The sequence below is a fragment of the Festucalex cinctus genome, chromosome 2 (assembly GCF_051991245.1).
Source record: "Festucalex cinctus isolate MCC-2025b chromosome 2, RoL_Fcin_1.0, whole genome shotgun sequence".
Lineage (NCBI taxonomy): Eukaryota > Metazoa > Chordata > Actinopteri > Syngnathiformes > Syngnathidae > Festucalex > Festucalex cinctus.
In genome coordinates, this window is record NC_135412.1 from 32,692,552 (window position 1) to 32,717,699 (window position 25,148).

The 25,148-nt window shown below is 41.3% G+C and overlaps 1 protein-coding gene and 1 long non-coding RNA gene across 12 annotated transcripts in view; one reads left to right on the forward strand and one right to left on the reverse strand.

Annotated features, from left to right (window-relative positions):
- LOC144014603 (neural cell adhesion molecule L1-like protein) overlaps positions 1–2,815 on the reverse strand; it is a 53,524-nt gene extending 50,709 nt beyond the window's left edge. For all 10 annotated transcript variants that reach the window (XM_077514692.1, XM_077514691.1, XM_077514690.1 and 7 more), the window contains exon 1: positions 2,662–2,815. The gene's annotated coding sequence lies outside the window, so the exon portion shown is untranslated. The remainder of the gene's footprint in view (positions 1–2,661) is intronic.
- A 42-nt stretch (positions 2,816–2,857) lies between these two features.
- LOC144014606 (uncharacterized) lies at positions 2,858–24,139 on the forward strand. Of its 2 annotated transcripts, XR_013282506.1 has the most exons (4): positions 2,858–2,983; positions 16,379–16,641; positions 21,694–22,706; positions 22,805–24,139. It is a non-coding gene; the product is annotated as an uncharacterized LOC144014606 (long non-coding RNA). The 2 variants fall into 2 exon arrangements; XR_013282505.1 differs by having other exon boundaries at positions 21,694–24,139.
- The last annotated feature ends 1,009 nt before the right edge of the window (positions 24,140–25,148 follow it).

Consider the following 25,148-nt stretch of genomic DNA (forward strand, 5'->3'; position numbering starts at 1 on the left):
AAAATGTCACCCTTTGTACAAAGTTCCCTACAAACTATGTTAGTAGTTCCCATGTAATCATGATAACTAAGTATTTCAATTAGGGGTGTGAATTGCCTAGTACCTGACGATTCGATTCGTATCACGATTCACAGGTCACGATTCGATTCGATACCGATTAATCCCGATACGAATTTATAAGTCGATTGTTGCGATTTTTTTCATTCAAATTTAGAAAATACTAATCAGTAAGCTTGTAGAGTGTAAGATTTATATGAAAATGTATTATTTATTTATCTGAAATTTCAGTCTTATAGAGGTTGTAATCTGTTTCATGTTTGAACAGCATTAAAATAAAATATTAAGGCTTCATGTTCCGTTCATATAACATTCTTCCATGCTCAAGGTGTGAATCCTAACCCGAAGTCAGACGTTTTGTTGAATATTTTTCCATTAAAAATGGAAGTTTAAAAATCGATTCACACAAAAAAAAAAAAAAAGGCAATGATGATAAGACATTGAATCGGTAAGACTACCGAATGAACAATTCTGAGGTCTTTAAAAAAAAAAAAAAAAAATAATAATAATAATAATAATAATAATAATAATAATAATCGATTCAGCCGCCTATTGAATCGATTCGAGAATTGCACGATGTAGTATCGCGATATATTGCCGAATCGATTTTTTTTTTAACACCCCTAATTTCAATAGTACAATCCAAAATTAAACCACTTTTCACACTAATAATGGCGACGTTAAGAAAAGGGGGTAAATTATGTCACCACGGAGTTACTCCTCAATGTCACACTTGATTTTAAAGTTAACCATCCATCCATCCATTCATCCATCCATCCATTTTCATAACAGCTTATCCTCACGAGGGTCACAGACATGCTGGAGCCTATCCAAGGTATCAGTGGGCAGAGTACACCCTTAACTGGTCTCAAGCCAATCACAGGGCACACATAGACGAACAACCGATTGCATACACAATCATCCCTTTAGACAATTTAGAGTGGTCAATCGGCCTATCATGCATGATTTTGGAATGCGGGAGGAAACCGGAGTACCGGTAGGCTACCCGGAGTAAACTCAGGCACAGGGAGAACATGCAAACTCCACACAGTAAGGCCGGAGGAGGAATCAAACCCTGCACCTAAGAACTGGGAGGCAGATGTGCTAATCAGTGCACCACCGTGCCACCCTCAGGTTAACTGAATAAAATAAATTAGTTACTAATTAGAAATGTTTGGAAAAATGTGGATATCATTCCTTTTTGAATTTTGGACCACATTTCATTCAAACCATGGGAATAATTCTGAGCTTTTTTTGTCCACCAATCTATACAAATTCCATGTTCTTGTAGGCATTGCCTTCAAGAATTCCAAACAAATTCAGTCATCACAAGTCAGTTAGCATCACATGTACCTTATTGTTGTGATTCTGTTGAACAACGCAGCAGAACACTTGTCTGCAGATGACCCTATTTTTCCCCCTGCCAGCCTGTCTGGTGGCATGGCATGCTTACAGTAAAGCCCAACTGGCACAAAGGCTGAGCTGCAGTCTGCTACGATGGCTAGATCCAAGTATCAGACTATAAATTGGCTTAAGCCCACCGGCGATTCACGGCTTAGTTCTCACCGTGCTGAGTCTGTGGCGGCATCCATGGCAGTGCCAAATGGCTTCACCCTGCAGCTAATCCCGCTATCAGAAGAATGAAGGCTGGATGTCCAACAATGACTAAGTATGACTTGTAAAGATGTGAGTGGGCATGTGTTACCCCTTCTTAGCAATGCAGGGTAATGTGGTAATTGGTGTTGACTCGATTCAAGAGTAAGCTGCTTGAATTTAGAATCAATTAAACAAATTGAGAAAGCATTATATACTATACAGACTTTTTGTGATTATCTTCCACTGGATTAAATGGTAAACAAAGCTGCCTAGATGTTTATTCTAATGTAGTAAACACATGTTCTCACATGGTAAGCTGCTTTCATTCTTAGTCTTGTACTATTGTAAAGCGCAAGCTCACATGCATCCCCACACGCAGCGTTTTGGATGAGATATGCATTGTCAGTACAATAGTAAACGGGTTTGGTGCCAGGAGAGCCAACAGTGTGCTGCTAACAGAAAGGCCCTCGGTAGTAAGCAGCAGCATTGGAGGTTAGGCTTTCCTTTTAAATATGTGTCAATCTCAAAAACACAGCATCAATCAGAACCCTGGCACCTGACATCCACGTGCGCAAATCCACTCATTTAATTGCACTCCTGAATAACTTTGTGGGCTCACTTGTTATTCATCTGTCAACCTGCAACTTGAATGATAACACAAATAATGGTCAACGTCAGAGTAAACAGAAAGCTAACATTTCTTTCAGTGTCATCCAGCACCTGAACACATGGCACATCATGGCCTTAAAGTCTTAGGGATTGTGCTACCTAAGACAGAGCATGGCTGCTATGCTATACAACTAATCCTTGTAAAAACACAATTTGAGTATTTGACAAATAAAAAAGCAAAAAAAAAAGAAAAAAAGAAAAACCCTACAACCTATGAGCTACTTACATCCAGCTCCTAGGTCTCACAGTTTCCATTAGATAAACAGCTACTTGAAATGAATATAAGCCATAATCTCCACTAAAATGTTGTGTGCAAACAGACTTTTAAAAAGTACTTACTAGTTTTCGAGTCATTCTACATCCTCAAGTGCATGGGGAACAGCTACAAATCCAGAAACAGCACCATGAGGGGAGCCTTCCAACTCCTCCTGTGAACTAACACATCTGACATGTCCTTCCTGCTCCACCTCAGGCCTGCCCCCTTGAACACGCCTCCCCCTCCTGCCCCTCCACTCAAGGGCCCTCAAGGGGTGACAGGAGAGTCGCTCAAGTGACATATGTCGCCAAAGCCTCTCTTTGGCAAAAGAGGCTCACTAAGCCTGTGACAATGACTGGGACAAAACCTGCACTGCGGGGGCTTGTCGGGAGCATGAAAGAGGAAGTAAGCATGTCTCTCGCTGCTTTATTTATTTTTTATTTTTTTTTAATGCTTGGATCCCTCCATCACGCCTTCCACAAACTATGCACGCCCATTTACACCGTGCTCATGATTTCAATGCAATGCGTCTGAGCTCCATTGAAAGGAGCAGGGAGTCATCTTCTTTTTGAAGATCGAGTCTTTTGTACAGGGAACTGTCTTTGCCTTGACTTGCTCCAGGCTATTCGTACAGTAACTGGAGGAATGGGAGCACATGCTTGAAAAAGAAATGATGTTGTTTTCCTTTCTTGCTTCCTGTATATGTTGCCTTTCCAATGTTCTTTTTTTAGATTGAAGCACCAAAACTTTTTTCCAAAGTTAGAATCACAACTTTAATATTATAATAGCTAGCACTCAGTCCACTCTACTATTCCACTCTAGTGGAATGACAGGATTACACATTACATGTGATATCAGCGAGATCTGGTAGGTCACTTCCACATGGGACCGACAGTTGTCAAGGGACCTGTTGCTGACTGAGGTGTGCATAGCTGCTGTAAACACAAAGAAAGTAACTGCGTGTGGAGCCTATCGGACCTGCATGACCACTCAGAGTCTGACATGCCCCGTTGAGGTGTACGCACGTGCACAAAAGATCAGTCTGTATCTGTGACGTAACAGCTGCTAGCTTCAGACAACAAACACAATCTGGTAGCTAGCAAGGAACGTTAGTTGTATAGAAAAGTGAGGGGGGAAATTACATTACAATAATTTAAATGTAAAATAATTAGTGCTGTCGAAGTTAAAGTGTTAACTAATTAATTAATCATTGTATTACCACAGATTAATCACACTATTAATTTTGACCGCAGATGATCCTTTTTAGCCGACAGCGGATGGTTACGTTAAAGGTAGCTGTTCGAGTTTGAGCAATAAACATAACTATACATGCATTAAAGTGAAGCATTTAATAAATGTTTACATATGCCGTAGGTCATTTTTTCCAGTTTAAATTATGTAAATAATTGATTAGAAAAAGCAGGATTAGTGTGTGCAGTGGATATTAATTTTTGAAGATGTCCTTGCAACATTAAATGTCGAAAAAATTAACACATAACAGGTGTGTTTCAAATTTAGCGGGCAAAATATGTTGGGGGGAAAAAAAGCCTTTTTAAGTCAGTAATTAATCATGATTAATCAAAATTCTAGGATGTGATTAATCTGATTAAAAAATTTAATCGTTTGACAGCTCTAAAAATAAAATAAACCCTAGAACCATTATAAGAATAAGAGATTTTTAGTTAATCTTGCTTTTGGCAACATTAGTTTTCATACATGTTGTCTTTGTTTTTTGGCAGATGAGTCTCAGTGTAGGCAGTCAATGTGCATATGAATGAAAAGCATGAAGTCTGTAGGATGTTGACCCAGTCTATGTTGGTTGAAACCCAATATTTGCATTCAACATTGACATTTTACACTGATAAACCTGTTGTGCATCCTAATGTTTTTCTAATAATATGGAGATCTAATTTCGATGCATGAGCAACAGACTGTCAATTAAAACATAGTAGCTTTTTTGTTTTCTCTCTCTCTCCGTATTAGTTACAGTTCCTGGATGTTACTGAGCTGTGACAAGACTGTGAATCACTTTCACATTAATATTTTTTTTTGTTTTAATTTGTTTTTAAATGCATTATAAATGTTGGAAGATACATTAGTTGCTGAAAACATGTTTACTGACAACTACAGTAGGCCTATAATGTACCACCTAATCGCTGAGCATATGTCCTTAATTTGAATCAGGGGTGCCCAATTAAGTCCGTTCCTCGAGAGCCCCTATCCAGCTTGTTTTCCATGTTTCTCGCCACCAAAACACCTGATTCATGATCAGGATCGTTATCAGGCTTCTACAAAGCTTGCTGATGAACTGATCGTTGGATTCAGCTGCAATGCAGCAAGGAGACATGGAAAACAGGCTGATAGGGGCTCACAAGTACCAGACTTGGGCACCTCTGCCTTAAACTGTTTTGTTCTATATCTGTGTTCCTGATTTTTGGCTGTGGTTACAATGAGCCCAGTGGCGTACTTGAGCATCGGGTATGAGTCACCCCCCTACTATGCAAAAATTTGAACTGCCTTGTGAGATAGTTGAGTGACCTGACCAGTGGCCACTCAACACAATGTCCCTACCAATGAGTGTAAGCTGGCTTGTGTGCTTATTTGTATGGAATCAGAATCCTGCCAATACTCGAAACCTCGTAATAAGGGTTTGAATCTCCGAAAACATTTAGTATGAAAATGTATGTTTTGAATCTCCAAAAACTTGTTTTGAATCTCCAAAAACGTGTTTTGAATCTCCAAAAACGTGTTTTGAATCTCCAAAAATGTGTTTTGAATATCCAAAAATATTTTTTGAATGACTGAAAAATCTCTGAAAAAGCTTTAAAAAAAAAAAAAACTGATAAGAAAAGACGCACATTTTTAAAAGTATGACTTTTCAGTGTTTCACCCACAAATTTTCAGAGGTTCAAAACGGTAACGAGCCAACTTTCAAAGTTGGCATTTTGGCATTGTTTTCCCTGGGCATTGATTTGTTTCACGTTTTTGAAACCTCTAAACTCTGTACGTTCTCAAAACGAAAAATATTTGCAACCTGAAACTGGGTTCGAATCTCCAAAAAACATATTAAATCATTCAAAAAGCCAACATTTTTTTTCCTAATTTAATTTTACAGTGTTTCACCCACAAACTTTCAAAAAACGGTCACAAATCAAGTTTCAAAAATGGCATTTTGGCATTGTTTTCCCTGGGCATTGATGTCCCATTTTTGAAACCTGTAAATTGTGATCATTTTTACAACTTGTAAATTTAAGGTTGAAACACTGCAAATGTTTTTCAATGTTATTTTAAAACTGTAATTCATAGTCAGTTGCACAATAGTGACGCTGTTGAACACTGCCAAAACTCCGTGAATCCTCGTAACTTCATACGTGAAACTTGAAGCCACACGGTGGTGATGTGGTTGGGAGTAGGAAGCGGAAGTGAACTTCAGTCCAATCATCTTTTCGGTTTTCTGAGGCAGCGGGTCTGACCCCGGGTTTTCACTGGATGCGGTTGCGGTGCGGTTGCGGTGCGGTGCGTCTTGACTGCGTGCTCCGGACGGGTCAATTTTTTTGTCAATCCACACCGGCTCCGCACAGCTGCGGTCCGGCAGCTCCGTCGCCGCCCACTTCCCAACGTGTCCCGCGGGACCGCGCGCGCGCGATCATGTGGCATTTCACAACGAGAGGTGGACTTCTTTTGATTTAACATTTTCTTCTTCTTCTGCTATGAGATTCCATGCAGCATCCTTTTTTTGGTTGTCCTTGTAAAGTATATTAATAACGAGAGTCGGGTCAGTGCGGGTCCACTCTTTATTTCTGTCTTCCGCGTCCGGCTGCCGCTCAGTACGGCAAGCGAGACGGGCACAACAAGCAATCGCGAACATCAAACTCACAATACATTACAGTCCTTATAAAAAGGATGTGCCGTGTCATATATTATTTTGTGGTTTTCCACCTCCAATATAAACCTCTCCTCGTCCATGTTCGCTGGTGTCTAAACCGTGAATGAGCACATGGCCCGGCGACGCCCACGTCACGTTTTGCTGAAAAGCTTGCGAAATAGGAGCTGGCGAGTGTTTTATTCTGAAAGGTAACCGGAAATTTATTTTGAAACTGCCTCGGTCTTCCTGTCCCGCTCGATGTGTTTTGTGCTAGCTTGCCATTTGCCGGAGGCCTACCGCTGCGGCGTCCGGCAAAAATAGAAAATAGGTCTATCCTTGCGGAAGGCCTGCGGCACGCCGCAGCTGAAACGCAGTCGACACGCAACGCACCCGCAAGCGGTGTAAACTGCACCATTCGAATGAATGGAATCTAATTGCTTGCGTCGCCGGATCGCACCGCAACCGCACCGCAACCGCACCGCAACCGCATCCGGTGAAAACCCGGGGTAACACTTTCTAATTGGACAGATTTAAATTTACAACTTAAGTTTACAACACTTTTTTGGCATATCAAAGGTCAATGACATACAGTATGTTTGCTGATCTTAACCCTGTTTTTTTACAATTAACTGATAGTTAAGAATGTTAAAATAAAACATTACTCAAAATTGTAACTACAAAATCACTTTTGTGAATTATGGCTTAATACCAGGCTAAAGTCTCATGTGGTGACTAACTGACAAGATTGATGCACTTCTTGTTCAGTGATCTTCTGTTAATTACCAGGCTGTTACTTGTGTCTTGAAGCATGTGTCTTAATATGTAGTTTTTACATACCTTCCAGCACACCTATGCAGTGCTTGACGTCAGTGTAAGTCGTTAAATGAAGCATTAGCCTTTTGCGCATGGAAAAACAGTCAGCGGTGTGTGAGTGTTTTTGAAAAGTCGATGTTGCCAAGTGAATGTGCACAGATAACAGACAACCAGGAAAGGAAGGTGTAATGATGGGTTAATACAGCCAGACATCTGAGAAGCTTGAAGACACACACCAACTTTTTTCTTTTGTTTGAACTGAGAGAGATGAAGTTGAAAGCCTCTCAAATATATCGATGTTCGCAAACAACAATCTTCTCTTCGGCTATAAGGGAAAGAGAATTTCTAACTTCAGGGCTTGGGCAAAGGTACATCCAGCCAGCCATGTTTGAACCTACGGGACTTTGTTTTTCATGGGGTCACGAATGAAATATAAAGCCTATGCCAACTGACTTATTTACTGATTTATCTTCCATTGCTACATAGGGTCCTGCTAAAGGAACATTTCTAAGTCAAATCATGATTGGGAAACCATGAACCCATCTATATGCTGGTCACTTGTCATCATTAGGGTCATGATAACTGAGCTGGATCTTATCCGAGCTGATTTTGGACAAAAGGTGCATCCAATCTGGGCTGGTTACCAATCAATCACAGATCACACATTGACAAAATTACTCATCACACTCATTTTCACACCTGCATGTGGACATTCTAGAAGAGTCTTTCATACTTTCACATTTCTTCCATCTGGCAGATGCTACATGAGTGTCGCAGCCAGAACAAGACTAAAAATCACATCTACCCACACACCATCAATGCCTACATTTTGCACACAAAACTACTATTATTACTGAAACTGTCCTTTTTTAAAATTGTCCTTTTAAAACTTTGTTCGTATGTAGGTTGCCTAACCCCCCCCCCCCCCCCCCCCCTAGTATTTACCTTTCATTGTAACTGCTCTCCCCCCGTCTTTTATTGTATTGTATTCGTAGATGGAGACTTATGAATTTCAATGTAAGTCCACATGACAAATAATCAATCATGAATGAATATACAAAGCAGAAGCCTTTGTCGAGATTTGAACCGAGAAAATGAATTGTGACAGTAACACTTGTTCAAGAACAGTGTGTAAAACAAAACACACAAATAATTGATCATATTCTACAGTAACCTGATTTAGGAAATTGCTCAATATTCATAGTGATAAACTGTTAATCCTGCAGAAACTTTGATTGATATTTGAGAATTTGACGTCACTGCGACTGCATTGTTCAGAACGATGATGGTCAAAACAAATTGTCGTTGAGATTCATAATATTTGAAACAATATAGCCAAACTGTCACTGCATACCATTTTTATTTACTGTAGATAGTCATGCCAGTTTAAGCTGATGTTAACAAGTCAGATACAAAGAATAAAAATGCCGATGCTGTCACACAAGCATAAAATGAAATTAACAACAAATATCATTTTAAAACATAACACATAAGATACATATGTCAGGTACCAGCTATGGAGCTACTAACTAGCACAAGCTAACATTGTGGTATACCTTCCCTCGAAGCTCATTCTTGTCAGACATCACAAAACAGACTTTCCTTTCAACGTGACAACTAGCGAAGATCCTTGACGATCGTCCCTGAAACACCCACTGGCAATGGTTGGACAAAAGTACATTTGTGCTGATGAATATTATTTGGCATTCATTATTTATTATTAATTAATTGATTTATTTATGGAAAAAATGCTGCAAAGAGCAAATAAAGAAATAGGAAAAAATGATGCAAAGAGCAAATAAATAAATAAATAAAATACTGACAAACCTGATGCTCAGGTACGTTTTAGATGGAACTTCAAGGTACCACTGTAATCCTTTCATGAAAATGGTGTCCCTATTGTATAAAATGCAGTAGTTCAATCTAATCTCTAGACCCTTTTTATCTTTATCTATATGAGCTGAATGTGTGCGTTAGGTCTGAGTTGCTACTTGTTAGTACAGTTGTGTGTCTCATATCTGTTTACACCTCAACAAGCCTGTAATCACACTGGAATTCACGCAAACAACTCACACTGACTCATCAAAACCCGCCCTTCAAGTATCATTTAAAGCGTATTTCTATTCAGGAAGCAGAACACATTGGTTTGCACATGTTGGGTAACACAAGAATGAAAAACATTCTTCATCTTCAAATGCATACATAGTATTGCTCGTGTTCTTAATGCACACATTTGGAGGAGATTACCATGTAGTTAATTGTAGTTTTTTCCTTTTCCACACAGTTTTTTGAATGAGTTGCCATAAACAGGGGCTGGGCTGGCACGCAATTACAACCTTTCATTCCGGTTTCCAAAGAACACTTAAAGCTTTATCTTTCCTGTACAAAGTTTTGCCATTCATGTGAATTTATGGAAAAGCCATCAACTGTTTTTTTGTTTGTTTTGTTTTATAAAGCAACATATCCCCCACAGAAAGTGGTTGTTGACTGAGTGAGACACATCACAGGGTGGCTTTCAGGTGTGCCTCCACTCTTCACAGAGGAGAGAGACAGTGTGGAGAAAATCAGTCACACTCAGCTTCCTCCCTTCAAATACCAGCGAACTCACACCTTCTTGTCAGCGCCACATATTGTTTGCCACTGATCCGGAGAATCCAACTTGCAAGAAGTGCTTTGCTCCAAAGCATTATCTAAGCTGCTAATTACGTACTTCATGGGATTTATCTTGAAGGCCTTAAGCGGTATTTAGTTGGCTTGTTGGAGCAGTTGAATATGACTAGAATATCACTAGATATTGCATGACGACTCCATGCTCCGTTGTGTTTAAGTTTTTAGCACCAACAACAATGATTTTACTGTATGTTTAGCTGACGGAAGATTTATCACTGTAGTGCTGCCACTGGATGCGTTTCTATTTAGAGTGAGTACAAGATATGCCACAGTTGGATGTTAGATAACAGAGGTGTCAACCTGTTTTTAACACTTCTAAACATTCTACATGAAGAACTTGGAAACTGTTTGTTGCATGTGTTGTGATTGGCACAGGTTCATGTCCAAGCCCAAGAACCTGCCTATATTGATTTCAAGTTATCAAGTGGAATCCAGAGCAACTTGCAGAGTACTATCAACATCTGATACAGTTGTGTTGATACTAATATGAAAATGTATGCATTCATATTTTGTCCCGCCCCTAATAGATGTAAAATAATATGCCTGTTAAGCAAGGGTAAGTGGTCAAAATAACCTAAAAAGATTAAAGGCCACGGCTGCTCAGTAATTACTAAAATAATTGTTTATGTTTCTGTAATGATTAATACGACCTGTAACTGAAACAATATTTTTAATGTGCACATATTCTTGCATTTGTAATTACCTATTCAGATAAATTGTAAAAAATATTGAAGCACGTTATTTGTTGATTAAGATGTTAAATTATAGTCATTTACTTGCATTCCTTTCCTGAACAGAAAAAAATGTTTTAGAGGATGAATGTGTAGCAAAGAAAAATATTTTAGAGGATGAATGTGCTGCATTAATACACCCAGCGAGCCAACTCAAATCGGGTATAAAAAAAAAAGGTTAATTCCTCATTCTTCTTCAAAATGGTAAAATGCTGAGAGCTCACTGAAATTGAAGGAGTCCACCTTAAAACACTTCACGATAGTGGATGTACGGTGAAAATTGTTCAGCAGAGTACAGTGAACATGTACATAGGCTACTCATGATATTGTTGCATATTCAGTGATTTAAAAAATTATTATTATTTTTTTAAATATTTAGTCATGTCTTTTTTTCTCTCCGCATGCATTTCCTTCTTGTTTGTCATGGAAAAGGCACCAAATATTCATTTGCATTTTTTGAAGAATTATTGGCATTATTTTTTTCTCTCAATGCATATCTATCACCATTAATTATGAATTATGAATGAATTTCCGATATTCATGGGCTGGCCCGGTCATTTATATTTCACATACAGTTCTATATTCATATTTTCCTTTCATCCACAGATGGAAAAAATATTGTATCATTTAATGAGTATTTTATAATAATGATCCATATTGTGAGTGATTGAGATGCACTGCATAAAAAAACAGCGAGCTAATTGAATGTTGAATTGTGTTGAATGTATGGAATTGATGTTTGTTTAATTGTGTCTTGATGAAATAGAAGTAAAATGGAGTGCACTTCTTCGCTGTAACCAGCAAAGGTGCTGCTGTGTCAGGCATTTTTTGGCCTGAATTGCGACGTCAACATTAGTTAAGGCTGAAGGCCTGATATTAATACTGTACATGGAAATGACTTTTATTTATGTGTGTGTTTTTCTGTGTGGATTAATTGAAAAGGAAAATCATGTTTGGTTTTCTCCATTGTTGTTTTGACAAACTGCTTTATCAACTACAATCAACTAGGAGCTGCTGCTTCCACAAGCACAATGCCAGTTATGTCAAATTTACAATTGTCTACATCTGTTTTGTTTGGGGGGTTTTTTGGTGTGAAATTTCTAAACAATTACTCATGAGAAGAAGTTGCTCTGAATAACACTTTAAATGTTGTGCGACAAAATCTTAAAGGCAATCCGTCAAGGTATGTTTTGTATGGAACAAACAAAAGTTCAGCCTGCAAGGACAAAACCAGTTAACAATCCCTCAGAAGAATCTGACTACAGGTTCAACTACAACTGCACAAAAGTGACGACTTGTGATAAATGTGACTTTGTGTGTTGTTTAGAAAGAGCAGCTGCTAGTCGATCCTGTGGATTAACATTCATCTCCAAAGGGATCGGATTACAGAAAGTAATGAAGGTTCTCTTCACCTGCCCGGTCTTGTAGCATAAGCACATTCTGAACACTCACCCTGCATTTTAAACACAGACAACATGAATGTCATGTCCTCAGCCTCAGGTACACAAACAGTGGGAATGTCCTGTCAATAAGAAAATAGTTCCCCCCCTTTTATTTCTGAAATATTCCACCTGCAGGCAGCAGCTGACACAAAGGGATCAAAAGAAATCCATGCACGGTTACATCTGTATGATTTTTTTTTTTTTTTTTGCTTTGACAGAGTGAGTCAAGATTTTTTTTCTCATTGACTAATACAATGCATAATTAAGAAAAACATTATTTATTTATTTATTTATTTATTTACTTATTTATTTAGCCTAAGAGTAAAAACAAGGAATTGCGTGTTCTTATCTAATCATCTCTGTTTTGAGAATCTGGAATAAAAATAACAATATATGACTAGCCCACATTGTCATAATGAGCTGAGTATCGATGTGGCTGTTGCAATATGTTGGGAAAACAAGGTCTATGAATCACACAGGGAGAGCACCCCCACTTCTAACGAATCCAGCTTTGATGCCAAAATGCTGTCACACCTTTGAGTACAGCGACAATCCATTTTGTGACAATGATCAAACTTCTCTTTGGCCGACTTCCTCGTTTGAAATGATTATGGTATATGTCAAAGTCAAAACCGTCGTCTTCATAAAGCTATGAATAACAGTGCAGGCATTGTTTTAAATAATATTTTAATATTTGTCACATAAATTTTATCTGATGTTAAAATTTTGGTGGACTGTCAAACAAGTATAATAAATCTAATATAAAATGTTGCATCCACTCTCTTGATTACAAGTGGCTAGCATGTGACAGTTAGCTTGTCAACGGCTAATTGCGAGAAGACATACATAACATAACATTGCAATCTCATCGTCACTGATTATATTTACTTGCAGGCAATAACCCTTTTACTGCTTTACACCTGCATTTTTTGCTGGTCATTTTCTATTTTATTTTTTGTTTTGTTTTGTTTTTTTACTAATTTTGACTCTTTTTTTTTCACATAAGAACAACATGTAAAAAATTGTGAGGGTTATCTCATGTTTTTAGTTGTTGGGTGTGTTTCACAAAGCAGGTTTAGTGAGAAAGTTGGGTAAAGAAACCCTGAAATGTGGGAAACTCCGCGTCTTCCGTTCCAGAAAGGGAGGTAACTGAAACCAGAAGATAAGAGGGAACTCTAGCCTGTTTCTTAAAAAGAGGTCATTTAAGCTCTCGGTCAGTTACCATAGTAACATGGTCCATGAACCTAACCTGGTCTGTAGCTGGTTTTCCACAATGAACCTCAAGGTTTACTCCGTCCCCACCTCCTTTCAGAAACGCACGCGACAATTAATTTCCTCATTCGTAAAGTTCACTGCAGCGAGATTTTGCGTAAATTTGCCTATTGTCTATAAAGGCGTAAAGTCCACTTTTGTCAAGAACATGGCATGTCCTTTTGACAATGACACCATTGATGAAGGTGCCGCATTATTGCGCAGGGAATTAAATATTCGTTGCGAGATTGTTATCACACATAGATATGCTGGCATTACCGGACAGTTATCTCTTAGAACGGTACCGCTTCACATTACAGTCCATCATCTACATACACAACTTAATCCGTCCTTACATTTGCAACATTACCAGACGTAGTCATATGTAGTGACGATGACGTAGTCACATCGCAGCATAAAGACCTATGTGCTGTGCTCCATTTTTTTTTCTTAGACACCTTTGAATGTTTTTATAATTCATCTAACTTTTTAATAATTGATCGTGTGTCAAGTGTGCTTCATCTCCACCGCAGGATTGCACCTAAATGAAATGAATTAATTAGCTATCATTCAACAGGTTTCTCCAGTATTGTGATTGCAAAGGACTACATTTAAATTTACACATTGGCCCGAGCAGCAACGTTCTCCCATGACACCTTCCTCTATGGGGATCTGCTGTGGCATTGCACTTTCTTTCTAAAGACATGTTCAAATTCGCCATATGATCGTATTAAGATTTTTGGTTGAGAGGGGTAAAAAAATAAATAATAAAAAAAAAATTTAAAAAATTAAAAAAAAATGTGGAAGCAGAGAGCGGCGCCTCGCTTGGCATCCCCGTTGCCATGGTGACTCGACGAATCGGGGCTCCATTGAGGTGGTCTTTTAAGTCAGGTGCACATAGTTAGCGTTGATACAGTATAACTCACTGGAATCAGCTGTCCTGTAACCGAAAACGCAGGGTTTCCTATCTGAGGGTATGCGAACTCGTTGTTCAGGGTTATTCTCATAGTTTGTTGAACCTGCTTTGTGAAATAACCCCGTAATAGTGGACACCAGGCTAGGATGACTGTAATGTGTTGTAAACTTATCAAGCTTATATGTAACATTTTTAACATGAACACCATGCAAATCAACTTGTGATAGTGATTGGTTAGCTGGGATCCAATCGTGAACTATAATTTGTTATGTTCTGAGGTTGGATCCCAAAAGCGCAGGCACAAATAAGAGTTTAACACTTTATTTGCATAACATCAAGAGGCGTGGAACTAACTTGACTTGACCAGAAACAACGAGAAGGCATCGAGGAAAAGATGAGCAGGTGGCCAGCTGGACAGAGGAATAATCCGACAAAACACACACTTCTCAGAAGGCTTATATAGACAGCGAAACGATCTGATTGGTTGTGGCTAGACATATGGGTAACAGGACTGACATGGAATTATCTGATTGGCTGTTGACCAGATAAAGAGATTAAAGATTATTGACATCACATAACTCCTGACATCACATAGCTTAAGACCAGTTGAAACTAGATGCCGGTTACATCAGTTCAAAACAGACACTTGACCTCACAGTCATGACCCAAACATAACCCTTGCGTGACCCAAACTTAACCCTGGCATGACCCAGTCATGACAGAATTGTTGACATCATCCAAATTATGCATTTTTAAGACACGCAAATATGTCATGTCCACTGCAATCATCTTTGGGTCAGAAAAAATAATTGGCTATTATTATTATTATTATTATTATTATTATTATTATTATTCAGCATGGTGAGTGACATAAATATAATGTTGTTGTTTTTTATTGAACGTAGAAAGCTAAAAGCGGAAATGACATCTATTTGCGTAATGACATCCGTACGCCGTGCATACAAACGGGGTATTCCAATCGAGCACAAGTGACCATGTATACGGGAGTAACTCTGTCCGCCATGCATGTAAACAGGTTATCTCAAATGTTCCAAAAAATGGAATTCTGACCTTAAGCGCAATATTGACTGCATGTAAAAGTAGTCACTCTGGGTTCTTGTCAAATAGCACTAACAGACTCAAATTACTGCACCAGTCACAGAACAGCCAAATATGTCTTTTGTTCATGAAAAAAGATGCTCAATACCTGAAGGGAGTGCTATCAAGCCAACTGCAAAAAAAAAAAAAAAAAAAAAGCAGTCGAAATCGAGAAAAAAAAAAAGTAGCCTGAAAAACTATGGGGTCATGTTTGACCAGGCAACGCTATTTGCTGATCACATTCTTCCACCCCAAAAAACTTCCATTTTATTACATTCTGAACTACAAATGATCATTCACGTTTTGTCTCCAAATGTGGTGACTACTACAATTCTCAACAAAACTTTGTTAGATCATCTCCAATTAGTTCCGAATGCAGAAGGTCTTGTCTTCATCTCATAGGTTCCCTTCCCATTCTGTTGTCTTTGCACGGGCTTCATGTTCATTTTAGGATTCAGTACAAAATTTGAACACTCCCTTTCAGTGCCCTGGTCAGGTTCGTCCATGCTTGGTGGACTGAAGTCACTTTACTGTCATGTGAGGTCACTGTGGTCTGCTGACCGCTTTGACTTACTGTCCCTCACACAAGATTAAAAACTAAAGGTGATAGAGCCCTGCTGTCCTTTGCACCCAAACATTGGAGTACAATTCCAGCTAAAACCTGACTCTTCCATATACCTTTTTGTTTTTAAACAGTCCAAAACACATTTTTTTAGGCAGGCATTTCGGTAAGATTTGCTTGTTTAGATTATTTTTTTTCTTGTAGTAGCACTAGTTTGTATGTGAGTCTCTTATTTAACCATGTGAACCATTTTGTGAGCCCTGTCAGTGAAGTGTTTTATAAATATACTTACTTAATGAAAGCAGCACGTCTGCTCAGTCATTTACATGACTACTGATGGTGATCAATTCTGACTACTCTGTGCTTGTTACTTTTTAATTAATGTGAACTTGTTTACTTTACAATAAGTCCCAGTAGAAATTCTTCTGTCTGATCTTGCTCTCTTTTCACAGCCGTCCTTTCATTAATATCCATCCATTTTCTGGACCACTTACTCCTCACAAGGGTCACGGGGGATGCTGGAGCCTATATCAGCTGGCTATGGGCAGTGGGCCTGAACTGGTCGCCAGCCAATTGCAGGGCACACAGAGACGAAAAACCATCCACACTCACAAGCACACCTAGGGACAATTCGGAGTGCCCAATCAACCTGCCATGCATGTCTTTGGAATGTGGGAGGAGACCAGAGTACCCGGAAAAGACCCACGCAGGCACGGTGAGAACATGCAAACTCCACCCAGAAAGGCGGAGCCCGGACTCGAACCCAAGTTCTCAGAACTGGGAGGTGGACGTGCTAACCAGTCAGCCACAGTGCCGCCCCTTTCAGTAATAATGACATTAAAAACATTTGGCTCCTATGGAAACATTGCAGTTTGTTAGCAAGACTTAACGGCATTGAAAAAGAGTTTGTTATGGTATTTAATGGAACACATAAATTTCTTGTTTATCTTATCATATGGTTCACAGATAAAAAAAAAAAATCTGAATCATTTATTAGAATAATTATGGTGAATTAGTAAAATGGCATTTGATGTAAATCCTGCTGATACACTTTATTAGCTGTCTGAGTAAGATGATGAGCTCAGCTTTTTTTTTTCACCTAATCTGTTAATTAATGTTCTGGACCCGGTCCAGTGGTGCTCGTGAAGCAGGTAGGTCTAAATTACACATAAGACAGCTTCCATAGGAGCTGCACCTTGCATCGTTCAGCCTGACTTACAGCCTGTCCAACATGGAGTGCTGACAAAGGTGTGCCTGTGCAAGCGTTAAGGTCTCATTTCATTTGCAATTCTGGAGCTCCATGAATGAAAGTGATTGTTTCGGTCTGTACGCCTAATAGAATCGGTCCATTAAAAAGTGTTTGGAGGATTCCTCTCTATTTGTTGAGCTCTGATGTATGGCAGAGTGCAAATTGCTCCCAATGCCAAGGCCATTATGGCGGTCCAAATTTCACTGCATGCAGATCATACTTTACTTGACACCTGACTGCAACATCCGTGAAGTAAATAATGGTTTCATCCAGGAGCGATTCTAGGATCAGATGTTTAGGGCTGCTGATGAATTCAGAGCGCATCTAAAGGGAAAGGGGGAGATGTGTTGAGGGCTTCACCTCTAACCACTCAAAAAAGGTGCACAGTGCACATACAGTTGCATTTTGGTTTTATTATTAACAAAGGTGCATACCAAACGCATTGCAACTCAAAAAGAACACGGCCATCTGACCACCTGGAATGTTAACGAAAGAAGAAACCTGACGTGTCAATCAAGTCACTACATTCAGAAGCAAGAAATATGATGGGTACCAGTGTAGGTTAAGTCCATATAAGCAGGACTTGTAAGTAATTAATTATTCATTTCAATCTGTGCCAATTTATTTATTTATTTATTTATTGTGAAACTAAAAAGGCGTGTAATGCGTTACATAATTTCTGCAGCCAGGACAGTAATACTGGAATACAGCAAATTTCTGTCACAAGAAAATATGTAACTGTCACGCCGCCACCTGCGTGACAGGCCATGCTTTTATTTTGTTATCCATGTTTCCTGTATTATTGTGAAAATCCTTACTCTCCTATCACTCCAGGTCACTTACCCTTCCTGCCGCTCCATAATCACCGGTCCCCGCCCATGATTACGAACACCTGCCACCAATCAGACTGACAATAAAAGCCACCCACATTCTACCCTCAGTGCCGAAGTGTCACACACAGTTAGTGCATGGAAGCGTCCCACAGTCCTCGAGTCCTTGTTCCTGTTGCCTTGTTGTTTTGCCTTATTTTTGTGCCTTATTCTCCACAGCGGAGCGCCCTTAGTTACCCCTTGTGCCTTGAGCCTTGTTTCCTCCCTAGCGGAGCGCCTTTTGTTGTCCCCTGTACCTTTTGCCTGTTTTTTCCTCCCCAGTGGAGCGTTTTTAGTTCTCCACTTTTTGATTCCCCTTTCTACTCTCAAGTTGAGAGTAGACAGCTGTTGGCCGGAAATAAACCTGCTGCCTTTGTGGCCTACCTTTATCCTGCGTCTGAGTCCTACCTCTCCTCGTCGTGTCAGTACACTTCGGCCAGCATGGACCCAGCAGGAAAGGTCGAGGCTGCGCTGCAGAGCCTTGAGCTCCGGCTTGCCAACCAGGAAAAGGTTCAGCAAGCCGTGATTTCGGAGCTGAAGGAGCTGTCGAGCCAGGTCCAAGGACTGGTGAGCCAATCGCGGCGTCGAGCTCCAGCCTCCACCGGACAGCTACCCCTCCCCGAACTCTCTGTCCCGACCACGTCATTCACCGGGGTAGGATTGAGACTGGCCTCCCCAGAACGATACTCCGGTGAACCTGGACAATGTCAGACTTTTCTCACGGAGTGTGACATCCATTTTGAACACTCACCACAGGCATTTTCCACAGCTCGGTCCCGGGTAGCCTTCATGGTGTCCCACCTGACTGGACGAGCCAAGACCTGGGCAACCGCGGAATGGGCCAGGGGCTCCCCGGTCTGCCAAAATGTACAGGATTTTCAAGCCGCCTTGCGCCAGGTCTTTGATCCCGACAACAATGACCGAGAGAAGGCACGAGCATTGAGCCGGCTCCAACAAGGCAAAGAACCCGTCAGCGATTACGCAATCCGCTTTCGCACCTTGGCCACAAACAGTGGCTGGAACTCCACAGCGTTACAGGACCACTTTCTGAAAGGACTCTCACCCGCCATACAAGAACTCCTGATTCCCGTGGACCTTCCAACCAACTTGGATGCTCTGATCTCCCTAGCGATTCGTGCGGATCATCGCCGACGAGAGTTGACCAAGTCCAGCGGGCACCATAGAAGGGTGGAACCAACCCCCTTTTCACCGCCAATGGAAACAGAAATGCCACAGCTCATCATGCCTCCCCGACCAGCGCCAAGGGAAGTGCCTAACGTCGAGGAGGAACCCATGCAGCTTGGTCGGGCCCAGTTAACCACCGAGGAGCGACAGCGTCGCCGCCAAGAAGGCCGCTGCTTCTACTGTGGTGAACTTGGTCATCTGGTGGGAACTTGCACCATGAAAAGAGGTGCACCGGTGAGTTCCTCGTCACCCCGACCTGCTAAGACACAAAGAATCACGCAAGCCCAGATACGCCACCATGCTATGACCATTGACATGCCAGCACTCATCGACTCCGGTTCCGACGAGAGCCTCATGGACTGGGGCCTCGTTAAGCAAGTACGAGCCACCACCGAACCGCTTCCCCGGATCATCCAGGCCAGAGCCCTGAATGGCAAGGAGCTCTTCAGCATCACCCACATCACCGAACCCCTGGAAGTACGAATTGGACAACATATCGAAAATCTCCGTTTCCACGTAATCCAAGCTTCGTCACCCACTTTGGTTCTGGGACACCCTTGGCTACGTCAACACAACCCCCGAATTAACTGGAACTCCGGGAATATACTGGATTGGGGAAAAGATTGTAGGGATCACGTTTTGGACCAATCAGCGACCAGTGCATCCTCAGCCGCAGTCAACCTGGTCACTCTTGAGTCTCTCGCTCCTGAACCTCGCCAGTCACCGCCTCAAGCCCCCGAGTCTCGCCGGGCGCATCTCCAAGACCCTGAGCCACACCGAGTCTCTGCATCATGTCACGCCAAGTCTCTGCATCAGGTCACGCCAAGTCTCTGCATCACGCCGACCACGCCAAAGCCGGCCACGCCAAAGCCGGCCACGCCAAAGCCGGCCACGCCAAAGCCGGCCACGCCAAAGCCGGCCACGCCAAGCCTGCCACGCCTCGTCATGTCTGCCACGCCTGCCACGCCAAGTCAGCCAAGCCTGCCACACCTGCCAAGCCTACCACGTTTCGCCAAGTCTGCCAAGCCTGTCACGCCAATTCTGCCACGTTTCGCCAAGTCTGCCAAGCCTGTCACGCCAATTCTGCCACGTTTGCCAAGCCTGCCACGCCTCGTCAAGTCTGCCAAGCTTGCCACGCCACGTCTGCTACGCCTCGCCAAGTCACGTCAAGTCCGCCCGCGGACTCTTCTATCGGGAACATCCTGAACGGCCCCTTGTCTGGCTTCATGGTCGCCCTCCTGGACTGCCCTTTTGTCTGGGACGGAGGGGTGGGCCGTGTTCCCACCTCCGTGCCCCCTTCCGCCCGCCCTTGTTTTTGGACTCTATGGGTCGGATGGCCGTCAGGAGCCGGCCATTGAGGGGGGGGTACTGTCACGCCGCCACCTGCGTGACAGGCCATGCTTTTATTTTGTTATCCATGTTTCCTGTATTATTGTGAAAATCCTTACTCTCCTATCACTCCAGGTCACTTACCCTTCCTGCCGCTCCATAATCACCGGTCCCCGCCCATGATTACGAACACCTGCCACCAATCAGACTGACAATAAAAGCCACCCACATTCTACCCTCAGTGCCGAAGTGTCACAGTCAGTGCATGGAAGCGTCCCACAGTCCTCGAGTCCTTGTTCCTGTTGCCTTGTTGTTTTGCCTTATTTTTGTGCCTTATTCTCCACAGCGGAGCGCCCTTAGTTACCCCTTGTGCCTTGAGCCTTGTTTCCTCCCTAGCGGAGCGCCTTTTGTTGTCCCCTGTACCTTTTGCCTGTTTTTTCCTCCCCAGTGGAGCGTTTTTAGTTCTCCACTTTTTGATTCCCCTTTCTACTCTCAAGTTGAGAGTAGACAGCTGTTGGCCGGAAATAAACCTGCTGCCTTTGTGGCCTACCTTTATCCTGCGTCTGAGTCCTACCTCTCCTCGTCGTGTCAGTAACTGTAAAAATATGTAACTTTAGCTGCTAAACCTTACATGCTGTAGTATCCATTTGCAGTTAATGAAAATAAAAATTGATGGTTCAGAGTGAATTGGCATTATTCAATGTCCTGAAAAAAGCATGGATCAGTTTGTCTTCCGCACACACGTGCGCACGCACGTTCCTCAAGCTATCCCTATGGGAGCCACACCTGTTTCCAGCTCTCACAGACTATTTTGTAGGTTAAAGCTCAGGTCTGATCTTGCATTCTAGACAGCTGGGAAGTTTAAAAAAAAAAAAAAAAAACATGAAACTTGCAACGGCCGACCTAAAAGTGTTCCAGTAGAAAGTAAAAAACAATAAAATAAAATACACAAAAAATACGAGCCTTACAGCTTGTTGTAATAGGCTAGGCTATATTACTTACAGTTGTAGAAGTAATGTACAATTTGTCTCGATAAGTTAATGATTGATCACTTACAAAACATCACTTCTTGTAGCTGTTTATACAAAATGTACTTTTTTTTTTTTTTCTTTGCTTGTGCAAATATGTTTTGCAGGAGGCGAAAATCTGGCAGAATATTTCAACCAATCAGTGGACAAGTGGGTAGGAACATCCTATCACAAGAGGCATTGATCAAACCTTCTGATCTGATCAACGGGACAAGCATGGGGTCCATTTCACAAAGCATGTTCAACAAACACTGAGATAACCCTGAACAGCGAGTTGACACACTGAGAGAGGAAAACGTTTTCGGTTCCAGGACGCAGAGTCGTTTCACCAGGGGTTATCACTAAACTAAAAAGACCACGTCAATGGAGCCCCGATTCGACGAGTCACCAAGGCAACAGGGCAGCAGAGCGCGGCACTGCCCTCTGCTTTCACAGTTTTTTTTTTGTTTTTTGTTTGTTTTTTGTTTTTTTTCACTCAAAATGTGATTTTATGGCGCACCGCAGTGGCTCCCCATATAGAAAGGCTGCGTTGGAGTACGTTAATGCCCGGGTCAATGCGTAAATTTAAATGTATCCTTTGCAATCAGAATAATATTACAGGGGAAACCTGTTGAATGATAGTCCATTAATTCATTTCATTCAGGTGCAATCATGCGGGGGAGAAGCGCACTTGACTTAAGATGAAATATAAAAACATTATTCAAACGGTTATAAGAAAAATAGAGAGCGCAACACAATATATACTGTGATGTGAGCGCATATGACTACGTCTGCTGATGTTGCAAATGTAAGGACGGATTAAGTTGTGTATGTATATGATGGACTGTGATGTCAAACGGTACCACTCAAAAAGATAATGGTCCAGAAATGCCAGCATATCTATGTGCGGTCTGATAACAATTTCTTCCCTGCGCAATAATTCCGCACTTTCATCAATAGGGCCATTATTGTCAAAAGGACATGCCATGTTCGTGACAAAATTGGAGTTTATGCTATCGACGAGAAGAAGAAGTCACCGCAGCGGACTGAATCAATGAGGAAATCAAATGCCGTGTGGCTGAAAGGCGGCGGGAACAGAGAAAACCTCGAGGTTCATTGTGATAAACCTGCTACTGACCAGGTTAGGTTCATAGACTGTTACTACAGTAACTGACCGAGAGTTTAAATTACCTCTTTTTATGAAACAGGCTGGAGTTACTTCTTTTTCTCTGGTTTCAGTTACCTCCCTTTCTTTAATGGAAAACACAGAGGGGCCTATTCACTAAAGGTTTGCGTCGCCTTTGCATCGCGCTAACCGGCAAAAATGGAGCAATCTGGGAGCGCCTAATTCACTCAACACGCGCAGATGGGGAAATCCGTCACTAAGTGTGCTGCCAAACAGATTGCGTCACGGTGCGCCAGTGTTATTTGCGCGTATGTAAATTAGGTAATTTTCATACATTTGACGCAAAATATGCCCACCCCAATGCAAATGAGACTCATTGATATGCAGCGTCTAATTCACTAACGCCAGCGCAAATAGCTACACCGAGTTTGCATGTTGCAAATAACGTTTTTGGAAAGCATGTATTAACCTGCTGCAACCTCGATCCCGTGATTATGGCAGTAGTGCATGGCACGGTGCACGCCACTCTGGCTGTTCACGCAGAGAGGAGGGAGAGAGAGAGGGAGGGGGAAATTTTTCTATGTTTGTTTTAGGACACATAACGTAACTGATCGGCAATAGCGTGGAGGCATTTTACGATCATTTTTACGTGCCAGATGCATCCTGTACGCCCACGCCAACCTCTGAACATATATTTCTAAAAAACGATCGCACCAATAATTTGCACTTTATGAATGAATGACGTCATTGTCGTCCTCTCTGTTCTGTACAGCTTAATGGCGCTTTAAATGCTTACTCTCGGTCCAACCTTGCTTTCTTATAATGTCATCTTTCTCGCAACTGTTAACTAACAACCATGTTCTTGTCGCAAATCCATTGCCATGTGTAGTAAATCAGGTGCAAATTTGCTCCAAGCTGTCAGTTTTGTGGGCGTGTTTGTGCCGGTATATGATGAGAGCAATATCCTTAGTGAATAGGTGGGTAACTGGGCGCAGACTGCCGGTGCAGTTGTGGTGCAATATTTCACGCTATTACTGGACTCAGTGCATTCTTAGTGAATATACCCGAGAGTTTCCCACATTTTTGGGTTTATTGACTCAGGGTTCTCACCATACCTGCTTTGTGAAACGGACCCCTGGTCAAGATGACCAGTGGAACTATGTTTTGGTCTATGTACTAATAGTAACAACTTGTATGCGCAGCTCCGTCCTTCTCGCTAAAGGAGTCTCACATACATTGATTTCCCCAGACTGAAACAGTATTTAGTATTGCCAATAAATAGCTCTAGATTAGAATTTAGCAGAATGGTATAAAACATTTTTTTTTCTGCCCTTTGAAGTGGAATATTAACTTTGACTCACCAGCATAGCAGTCAGACAGCACTATAATACAGATATTGACATACGTGTATATATAAACACGCACACTAAAATGGAAGTGAGCTATAGTAAAAAATAATAAAGGGTAAAAAAATAAAACAAACTATTTCATATTTACACTGGGTGCTGCAATTGTTGTGCAATGTCAGATTTATTCAACATGAATCTTCAGAAACTCCTGCTGTGAAAAGCACTTTTTTTATTTTATTTTATTTATTTTTATTTTTTTGTCCATTCATTTTAAAGATCGATCTCAATCCAGGAAGACGATTTATGATTCTTCCCAATCTCTAAAAGGCCTGAGATTTGTATTCACACCTGCTATTGAGGTATCACAGCATACCATCACCGAGAAAAAAAAAAAAAAAGTGTGTAGTTATGCAGGGCATTGTTAAGATCTTGAGCAACAAAAGAAAGCTGCATCAACACAGACGGCAGGAGAGATGGTGGGGATGGGTGGGGGGTCTGGCTAGTGGAAAATATCCACTGCACGGGAGAGGGAAATCCATGGGAATCTATTTCATTAGCATATGAATCAAATTCCAGCAGCAGGAAAGAACAGACAGTCAGTGGAGTTTCCACAAACAAGTGAAGATGAGACAGGAAAAAAAAACATCTTAAGTTCTTAGGTTAAAACTATATCTTTTATTGGATGACTTTAGGGCAAAACATGATGAACAAACATGAACGGCAACATTCTATATTCCAGGTCAGGACTGGCCAACAAGCTGCTATTTGTGCCTTATTGTGACTTTACTATCTGGCAATCAACTTGTGACTCAATCTTCAGAGATTTTCTGTCTTCTTAAGAAAAGAGTGGCTTTAAAGTACCGGTATGTGTTCTAACAAGAGAAAGCCAGACAGAAGTATGACTTGTTGCAAATGCAACACAAGGAGTGCCCACGCTTGTGACATAATAGTAATATTTTGAAATATTTAGGTGTGTGTCAGGGTGGGACACACTTGATTCTTCTGATAAAACTCCTACCATAGCAACATTCATGTCTCCATTCACAGACAAGCATTTTTCAGTATTTTGAAGAAAATGACATTTTCATTTCGATCTTCAAATGTTTGA